The sequence below is a fragment of the Electrophorus electricus genome, chromosome 7 (assembly GCF_041902795.1).
Source record: "Electrophorus electricus isolate QZ-2024a chromosome 7, ASM4190279v1, whole genome shotgun sequence".
Classification (NCBI taxonomy): Eukaryota; Metazoa; Chordata; class Actinopteri; order Gymnotiformes; family Gymnotidae; genus Electrophorus; species Electrophorus electricus.
The window spans coordinates 11,833,519-11,843,476 of record NC_137503.1 but is presented as its reverse complement, the minus strand read 5'-3'; positions in this window follow the sequence as shown (position 1 = coordinate 11,843,476).

The window sequence follows — 9,958 nt, the reverse complement described above, 5'->3', positions numbered from 1 at the left end:
AGTCACGTAGGTAAAATTAAACTCTAACCTTTAGGCTATCACAGTCTCATCGATTTTACAACCAGTACTGGGCTACAGCGTAAGAATGATAACTACAAAAATGTCTTTAATTACTGTACATTTAAACTACTTCCAAGTGTTTAATCTTAACTAAGATCGTAAAAAATAGAACGTTTTAAGGATGTCTGTTTATGTTTTTTTGTTTCTTGATTTTCTTCACATTGTGAGCTACCTGAAACATTAATACAAACGCAAACTGTAGCCTATTGCACAATAACTCAATTTCGCAATAAAACAAACAAAACGAATTATAATAATAATAATTTATTTTAAAATATATTAAATTAATATTTTATACCTAAACGAATGTTTTGAAATTTGCTAGGAGACAACGATAATGCATTCAAGATTAAGAGCCATTCCTGCCCGCTGAGGAAGTTGCCAAGGAGATTTCAAAGCCTTTCACCAGCCACTGTCACTGCATGAGCGAGATGTTGTGGAGAACCCACAGAATGTAAAGCTAAGGTCTTCGGATCATTTCCGTGAATCTTGTTATGCTTCCGAGAAGTGAATTACCAAAGTATACAAGTTCAATGTTACGAGCACAACTCGTATATCTGGAGGTGTAGATTTCTTGAATTATTCTGTTTGAAATTTTTGGTGAAAATTATTTATTAAGATATGATAATACAATAATAGAAACAACAACAACACTATGTGATATCGCAAAATGTGTTGTTTTATGTAGTGGAAAGTTTTTAAATACCCGTAGTTAATTAACCCATTTGTTCTGCTAGCTGCTTGTCCTGACAAGCCCAGTAAACATGACGCTCTCAACCTGTGCAAGAAAACTGTCTAAAGGAGCTACATATTGGATAGAATGTAAAAAATAAAATGTAATGTTGCCCATATGCTTTCTCTTATGTTATAATGTTGCCCATATGCTTTCTCTCCATCACCAAGATCACTGTTTACAAAAAAGAAGAAAAAAAGGAAAAAAACAGTGACATTATACATGCTGAATTTGTTATAATACTTGTCCAAATGCATAAAAGTTTATTTGTCCCACAAGGTGGCGGCTGTGTTGCACTTTGTGCATTGTGCATTGCAAGCCACTAAGTTTATGTTTCGAGAGAAAAAAAAAATGTTTCAGTTTTTAATTTAGAAAGATTTTCCTAAAAGTCACGACTAAATAGGCATACCCCTCAGGCAACAGTTACTTTGGTTGTTTTAGTGGCTTCTTTGCAGTAATCGGGGGGTCATGTGTTTAATATAAGCCAATTTTTGTTTGTCCCTGAATTCCAATTGCAAGCACATGTTCAGCTGAAGTAACATCCTGTCCCTACTTCATCATGTTCACATTAATTTTTCTATATATATATATATATATATATATATATATATATATATATATATATATATATATATGTGTGTGTGTGTGTGTGTGTGTGTGTGTGTGTGTGTGTATATATATATATATATGTGTGTGTGTGTGTGTGTGTGTGTGTGTATATATATATATATATATATATATATATATATATATATATATATATATATATATATGTGTGTGTGTGTGTGTGTGTGTGTGTGTGTGTGTGTATATATATATATATGTGTGTGTGTGTGTGTGTGTGTATATATATATATATATATATATATATATATATATATATATATATATATATATATATATATATATATATATATATATATAGGATAATTACTGCATGGGTGATTATGTTTCAGCTGGCAACAAGTTATTTTACCCTAACTGATGCAATGAGTAGCTTCTCATTTGTTAAACAACCATATCGAAAGACACATCCTGTGGTTGTGGAAAAGATGTTAATCTGTTCCTGAAGGGTCAAATTATTGGCATGCATCAAACAGAGAAAAACATCTAAGGAGATTGCTGAAACTACTAAAATCGGGTTAAGAACTGTCCAATGCATTATTAAAAAGTAGAAGGATAATGGGGAAGCATCATCTTCGAGGAAGGAATGTGGTTGGAAAAAAATCTTGAATGATCGTGATCGGCGATCACTTAAACATGTGGTGAAATCAAATCATAGAAAAACAACAGTAGAACTCAGGGATATGTTTAATAGTGAAAGTAAGAGCATTTCCACGTGCACAGTGTGAAGGGAACTCAAGAGATTGGGACTAAACAGCTGTGTAGCCTTAAGAAAACCACTTGTCAGTGAAGCTAACTGGCAAAAATGTCTTCAATTTGCTAGGGAGCATAAAGATTGGACTCTAGAGCAAAGGAAGAAGGTCATGTGGTCTGATGAGTCCAGATTTACCCTGTTCCAGAGTGATGGGTGCATCAGGGTAAGAAGAGATGCGGCTGAAGTGATGCACCCATCATGCGTAGTGCCTAACGTACAAGCCTGTGGGGGCAGTGCTATGATCTGGGGTTGCTGCAATTGGTCAGGTCTAGGTTCAGCAATGTTATGTACCCAAGGAATGAGGTCAGCTGACTACTTGAATATACTGAACGACCAGGTTATTCCATCAATGGATTTTTTCTTCCCTGATGGCACGAGCATATTCCAAGATGACAATGCCAGGATTCATCAGGCTCAAATTGTGAAAGAGTGGCTCAGGGAACATGAAACATCATTTTCACACATGGATTGGCCACCACAGAGTCCAGACCTGAACCCCATTGAGAATCTTTGGGATGTGCTGAAGAAGACTTTGCGCAGTGGTCCAAATCTCCTATCAGCAATACAAGATCTTGGGGAAAAATTAATGCAAGTCTGGACAGAAATAGATGTTGTAACATTGCAGACCAAATGCGTTCCATAATAAAAGCTAAAGGTGGTGCAATGAAATATTAGAGTGTGTTTTTTGGCCAGGCAGTGTATATGTGTGTGTGTGTGTGTGTGTGTGTGTGTGTGTGTGTGTGTGTGTGTGTGTGTGTGTGTGCGTGTGTGTATGTGTGTGTGTGTCAAAATTCCCCACTCGCTCTCCCCAAACAGTCTTTTTCCTTCAAGTTGGGGGTCCTGTGCAGCATCTTAGCTGTTCTAAAGACTGCACTCTTCTGGTTGGAGATCTCAGATGTTGTTCTTGGGAACTGCTGGAGCCATTCTCCCAGTTTGAGGGTCACAGCCACTAGTGCTCTGATTACTACAGGAACCACTGTTGCCTTCACCTTCCACATCTTTTCCAGCTCTTCTCTCAGCCCTTTGTATTTCACAGGTTTTTCGTTTTCATTGTACCTGATGTTGCAATCTTTTGGGATTGCTACATCTATCACTACAACCCTCTGCTGTTGATCTGCTGTATATCCATCACAGGCTGTTTATCCATAACTACTATAGCAGTTTTAACACTTTAATAACTTGTCAGTCACAGTTGAAAAGGTTAATTAGAGCACCAGCCTGATTAACAGGGAAAATGTATTAATTTTAATTAATTTATTAATAATAATGATTAATAATTAAATCTCAACTCATGAAAGCTGCTAGTTCGATAAGTGATTATTTCTTGTCTACCAAACAGAATATCACTTTTGACTCACAGATGAAATAATTAAGGTATGTTTACTGAATAAGTAGAGATAGGAAAAATGTGCATAGCAATCACTGACTAAGATTCTACCAAGAACCAGAAGTATTGAGTTCACTAAAATCACTATAATAAATAAACAAGCAACAATGCACCAAAACCAAAATGAACATAAGTGACTCGTGGTGGATAAAGGTAGCTAACTAGAATAAGAAAAGAAAGAAAGAAAAAAAGAGAAAACGAACAGTGCTTTAAGCAACCTCTGGGAATGACCAACCGGACATTACATTACATTTAGGGCAATCTACTTATCAACCAAACAAACACCAACAGCTGAAACTTATTAACCATGAGATTCATGGAGAAAGAGCATGACTAAATGTATAACAGAAGACTCAGGAAAAAACAGGGAAACCACTGTGAAAAAGTCAGAGGGAGAACTAATTATAGGATTGAAGTGGCTGTATCACAGATGCAAGGAAAAGGGTTAACTGATCTAATTTGATGCATAAGCAATAAAGTTATTACAGACACCAATTGGTAATGTAAAAGGGGAAATGTCTTTTGTTATGACTCGCTGGTGCTCAACCATGTAAAACTGTATGGGCGGCACTAAGGGAGAGTGCCTGTTTTCTGTTGAAGCCGTCTGGATGGCACTGAGAAAGAGTGTCCATCTTCCTTTGAGCTGCTGGGATGGCATACTGAGACAGAGTGTCCATTTTCCATCAAACCAAAGGCCTTTTCAAAGCAGGAGTTTTGTATTTTTTGCAAGCAGGACAATGGAACTCGAGTGTTAATCAACACAACCAGGCAAGTTTGCTTGATATAAGCTGTGATGAGCTCATTCTGATGAATACAAACTAATGATAAGAGATTAGTAAACAAACAAACAACGAAAGATGAAAAATAAGATAACATGACATTTGAGTCTTTCTTACCACTTAGCAAGAGGCTATTGACTTAGTTCAAAATTAAATTTTGAGTCTTGATTTTCCCTCACAGAGTTCTAGGGGCTGGGTGGGGGTGGGGAGACACCCTTTTGTGGGTCTCATTGCATTTCATATCTTGAACCAGACTGAAAAGGGGTCAGACTTTCTAGGTATATATTGGGGGACAGGGCATGTCTGGTTCATGTATATTCAACAGCCTTCGTTTTATCGAAGGGGGGGTGGTGGGGGGTGGAATAATTCCTTAGGACATAGAGGAATGCAGGGATTCATAGGACCCACCATGAATCAATTAAACAAAGCAAATTAAACATTTACTAACAATTTTTGCCTCCTGGTCTTAGAATGAAGTTTGTAAACCAAACCCTAGGATGGGTGGAGCTATTGGATATTCAACTTTATTACTTTCCTATTTTCTAGAAATTACAAACTACTGAATTTAATATATTGTCTAATTGGTTCATGTGAGATTTCTAGTAAACACAAGTATGAGTGATTAACACTTTGTTTACAATAAGCATGAGACAAGCAACATACAAATAAAGTGATTTGGTTGAATAGTACAAATGAATAAGGAAAAGATAAGGAACAGAATAATGAAACAATAGATGCATATCAAATAATAGGAGCAAAAGCCACAATTTAGACATAATATTAAAATAGCCATACATTACTTGGCTACTTTAATAGTAAGTTAAATGGCAAGTAGTTACTTTGTGAATCTGTGGGAAAGAGAAACATATATTTCTGTGAACATATTTCTGTGTGATGAGAAAAGTTGGCGGTAAGTGTTTGAATCTGATGGAATTTATGGTCACAGTTCCTTGAAATATAACCAGGCTGGTAATAGCTTCCCACATTCCAAGCTTTGGTTTTTATGACACCTAAGAAGAGGGGGAAGGGAATGCTCAGCAACATGGGGTCCTGTCCCCTGTCCATGGCTTGGGGGTGAGAGAAAGCCCACCCTGACCCGGTCAAAGTTTTATCAGAAGGATAATTTGTATTCTATTTTTACTACCCTACTATGTACTACTACTTGATTAGTCATTACCATTTTGCCTGTGTCTGGAAATCCCACAGGATCTTTGCATGGTCATTCTCTACCACCTTTGGGGGTGTATCCACCTTAGAACTTCAAGCCCATATTTGGCACAGATGTTTTTGTATATTATGCCAGCCACTTGGTTCCATGTGTGCTCTGCCTCTGCATCTTGCATCCCATTGTTATGTGTGGGATTGTCTCAGGGGCATCATTGCATAGTCTGCATCTGGGGTTTTACCAGCCTTACCAGCCTCTTTTGGTCTTGTATTCAGAGATTATTCTTTCAATCCAGCCTTTTCCAGCCATTGGTAGGATTTTTCTATCTCAAGCATTTACACTATTTATAGAATCCATTAGGGTTCAGTTAAGTATTGGAATTGGTAAAATGTAAGACCTTAGTGACAGTGTGGCATGGTAGTTGTAATTAAGCATGCTGGATCTAGTATTTCCTAAACAACTGTCATCCTGGGCTTTTCATGCACTATTTCAAAGATTAACTGAGAGATTTACCCCCCCCCCCCCCTAATCTGCAACCCTAACCATACAGCTTCTAAAGGAGTCAAAGGAGGCAAGAATGTTTAGGCAATTATATTCAAATTTAACGTTTGTATGCAGAATTTCATCTCAGAATGGACTACTTACTGGACTTCATTTTAACTCAAATGAAATAAAACTACTGATGATCATATTGTTGCCAATGCTGTCCACAACAACATTGCAAGTACATCTCCAGAATGTCCAAATGACATGTGATTTCTGAATATCATGGCTGAGCACAGTTCCCCTGTAATGGCTGAATATTATCCACATTCCAAATGACTCTTTCAGTGTAATAGTTGTACACAGTCTCTGAGCAAAATGTTTTTGTTTTTTTTCCGGGTTACTGTTATGATGATTTTGTTCAGAGACTCTGAGCACAAGTGTGTCATTATAAAAGCCCATGAAAAATTCTAATAAAGGACTAGTGCTATTTCTTCTATTTCTATTTCTTTTCCAGGAAAGTGCCTCAGCACTTGTTTTAAAAATATTAGAAAAAAGTTATGTTGTTTTACTCACTGTTTGAGGTTTTGGTACATTTTTGTACTTTCTAATAGGTGTACATAACCTGTTTTTAATTTTAACACGTAGTACATATTATGATTTGTAACCTCTTTGTAACCTTTATAAGTTTTATAGAGTCACCAAATTATTTTGAAATGAACTCTCCTATGTGCCTATCCATGAGATATAACGTTTACATTTACAGCATTTAGCAGACACTCTTATCCAGATTCATTTACTCATAGAATGTATCCTAGCCAGTACAGCAGGTTAGAGTCCAAGATACCATTGAACTAGAATGCTATTAAAATACAGGGATCAATGCTGGTGCCTAGAAGTGAAAGGCACATAAGCTCTATAACAGACAACAATAAGTGTAATAAACAATACTCTACAATAAGTACTAGAGTTTCAGTTAGTCAACATAGGAGCAGGTTCAGTGGTCTTTTAAATATTCCACAAATAGGTGGGTCTTCAGTCTGTGTTTGAATGACTTTGTTAACACCATTAACACTGACATGTTGTTCAATTTTACAGAATTGACAGTTTCAATAGTGGGGTATCACAAAACAGAATCATTTTAAAAGGGCAAGCATTCAGTAAGATAATAGATAGATTAGCTTTAGTCCAGGCAGACACATAATCATTAATATATTCCACTGTGTCTATTAGACCAGGATTAAACACCCATTTTCCAAGAGCAGGAGATCCTCTAGACTTAATACACTATAGAAGATACATAGAATACAGAGAGAATAGATAGAACTTATTATTCTCTAAAGGCAGAGTTCTACTACAAGATATATCACTGACACTGCCCTCTCCAAGCCTCTGTCTGATTATGTGCAATGTAATCTGGAATTCTAATTGATAGAATGTACAATGTTTAGATATAGAGAAATAAAATTATAGAATCTGTCCCCATTATTGGAGGACACTAGTTTTTTTTTTGTTTTCCTAATTGCAGCCACATTGGAATATTATTTTATTCTAAAGTAGTAGTGTGCACATGGGCTATCTCTGTCCTTTTGTGGTTTTGTTCAGATCAATAGTGGTGCCTCAATATGTGGACTGACCCACATTAATTACACAGAGACCAAAGACCAGAAATTAAAATCTGATGTACAGCCTAATGATACTATATAGGGGCATCATTAGGCCTGTTCTATGGGGCTATAGCTCCCTTAAATGTTCTTTAGCCCCTTATTCAACCTTATCTTATTCAACTGTGCCATTGTGTCTCCAGATTTACAATATACTGAGAAAAAGGGGCCATTGGACCTGGGACAGGTGATGCTGCCATACAACTGCCCTGAAACCGGAACCACAAGTTGAGTGTGAAAGATTTAATGTTTAGGCAGTCTGTGACACCATTACCGTTCACTCTGAACTGCTATGCTAAAATTTCAATCATGTTGTATCGCACTATGTGTGAGACAGGATTTCTGTGTTAGAGAATGCTGAAGACTGTATAACTTGAATATAAAAGTAAAGAAAATACATAATTTGGATGTCTATTAAAATTGTCCAAAATGAAATCACATTGACATGCTAGTGAAAATACAGAGGAACTAGCTGAGGACCAATGAACAAATGCTAAAGTAACATTACCCAAAAGGCAAATTAAAAATTACTTGTATTAAACAATTCTACATGTACGGCAGGTGTTAATGGAGGGCTTGTTCTTTTTAAAATTTTTTACTTTTGCTAATCTCCTGGAGAGCTTAGACCCCCATTGACAATTCTCATTGACGTCTCTGCCATTGACTATCGTGATACACTGCTTTGCTAAACATTTGTGTCGCACAATGTGTGAGACAGAATGTCTCTGTGTCTGAGAATTTTCATGAAGGCTGAGAATACATAATTTGAATGTCTATTACAAATGTCTGAAATGATATTGACAGAGGAACCCTGATGATTGATGAACAAATGCTAATGTAACGTTACTTAAAAGCAAACTAAAAGCAACTTTTGCATTAAACAATGCTGCATTTTGGTCAGGAGTTAATGGATGGTTCTTTTTCTATTGTTGCAGTTCTCATGGGGGGCTTAGCCCCCTTTTCATATATTTGTAGTAGCGACCCTAATGCTGCATAACTTACCACTGTGCTATTTACAGTAATGGGCATTGAATCTCCTCCTATGTTGATTCAAATAGTGTAGTCTTTTAATGTCTGTAAGCTCTGATATAAGGCTTTGTGGGGATTTTGATATGCCAAGGATCCCACTGTGGTAAGTGTTGTTCATCCCCACATATATTTTAGAAAGTTAAAACTTTGGCTCTGTGTTTATGTCTTTAATCCAGCCAATTCAGAATAATTTGTAGCAGGAGTAGTGCTTACTTTCCTTCCTCTTTGATTCAGACCTTGGCATGTTGTCTGTTTAAATTATACCCAGTTCCTTTTAAGGACAGAACACCCTACAGTGAATTGATGTCTGGGAAGTTGGTGTTCCTGACACATCACACCAACTTTCAAAAGCACTCATTTCACCCCTTGCGGACAGAGCAGAAAAGAACTGAAAGAACATTTCCTTATCAGGTGTGGATGGAGATATACCCAGAGGGTAAAAAGCAAAGGAAGAAGCATGTATTGCAACCTTACAAACTGAAACAATCAGCAAGGGCAGTGACAGATGAGAGCCCAGAACATTCCATGAGAAGTAGAGACTGTGTGGCCCTGGGGAAGGCTCAAGGCCTGTCACGTTTGGCCCCTCCTAGTGTCCATATTGTCATGGTTACCCTGTCTCATGTATTTGTTTTGCTTCTGTGTTTCGTTTCCTCTGCCCTTCATTTGTAGCACCTGTGTCCTGTTAAATTCTTATTAATATGTGTATTTAAAACATGTCTTGTGCAGTGTTTGCTTGGCTGGTCATTGTGTTAAATCCTAGCCCCTGTGTGTGTGTGTGTGTGTGTGTGTGTGTGTGTGTGTGTGTGTGTGTGTGTGTGTGTGTGTGTGTGAGTGAATGTGAGAGAGAGAGAGGGAGAGAGAGAGAGAGAGAGAATCTATGTCGCTGTAGTGTTCACTGTTCATAATTGTCAGTGTAAAACTCTAATGCTAACTCTTTTCATTTGCTCGTGTAAGTTGTGTTCCTTTTTGTAGCCTGCTTTCCCTTTTTCTGTCATCGTGTTTTTTTTTTCTTTTGGTTTGCTTCCCATGCTTTACATATTGGCTCTATGTGCTTGGACTGTTCAAACGATTATGATTCTGTATTTTCCCATAATAAATCTCGCTCTTCTCCGTGCATGAGTCCACCTCCTAACCACTCAACGTTACAAGGCCACAGACCTTCAAACCCCTCCAGCGCCATCTCCCTGTCAGACAACAGGAATTACAGATGAATGGAACTGCAGAGTAAAAGTGGAAAAAAGAAAAATTATACAAGTTGGATGGAAAACTTGAATTAATCT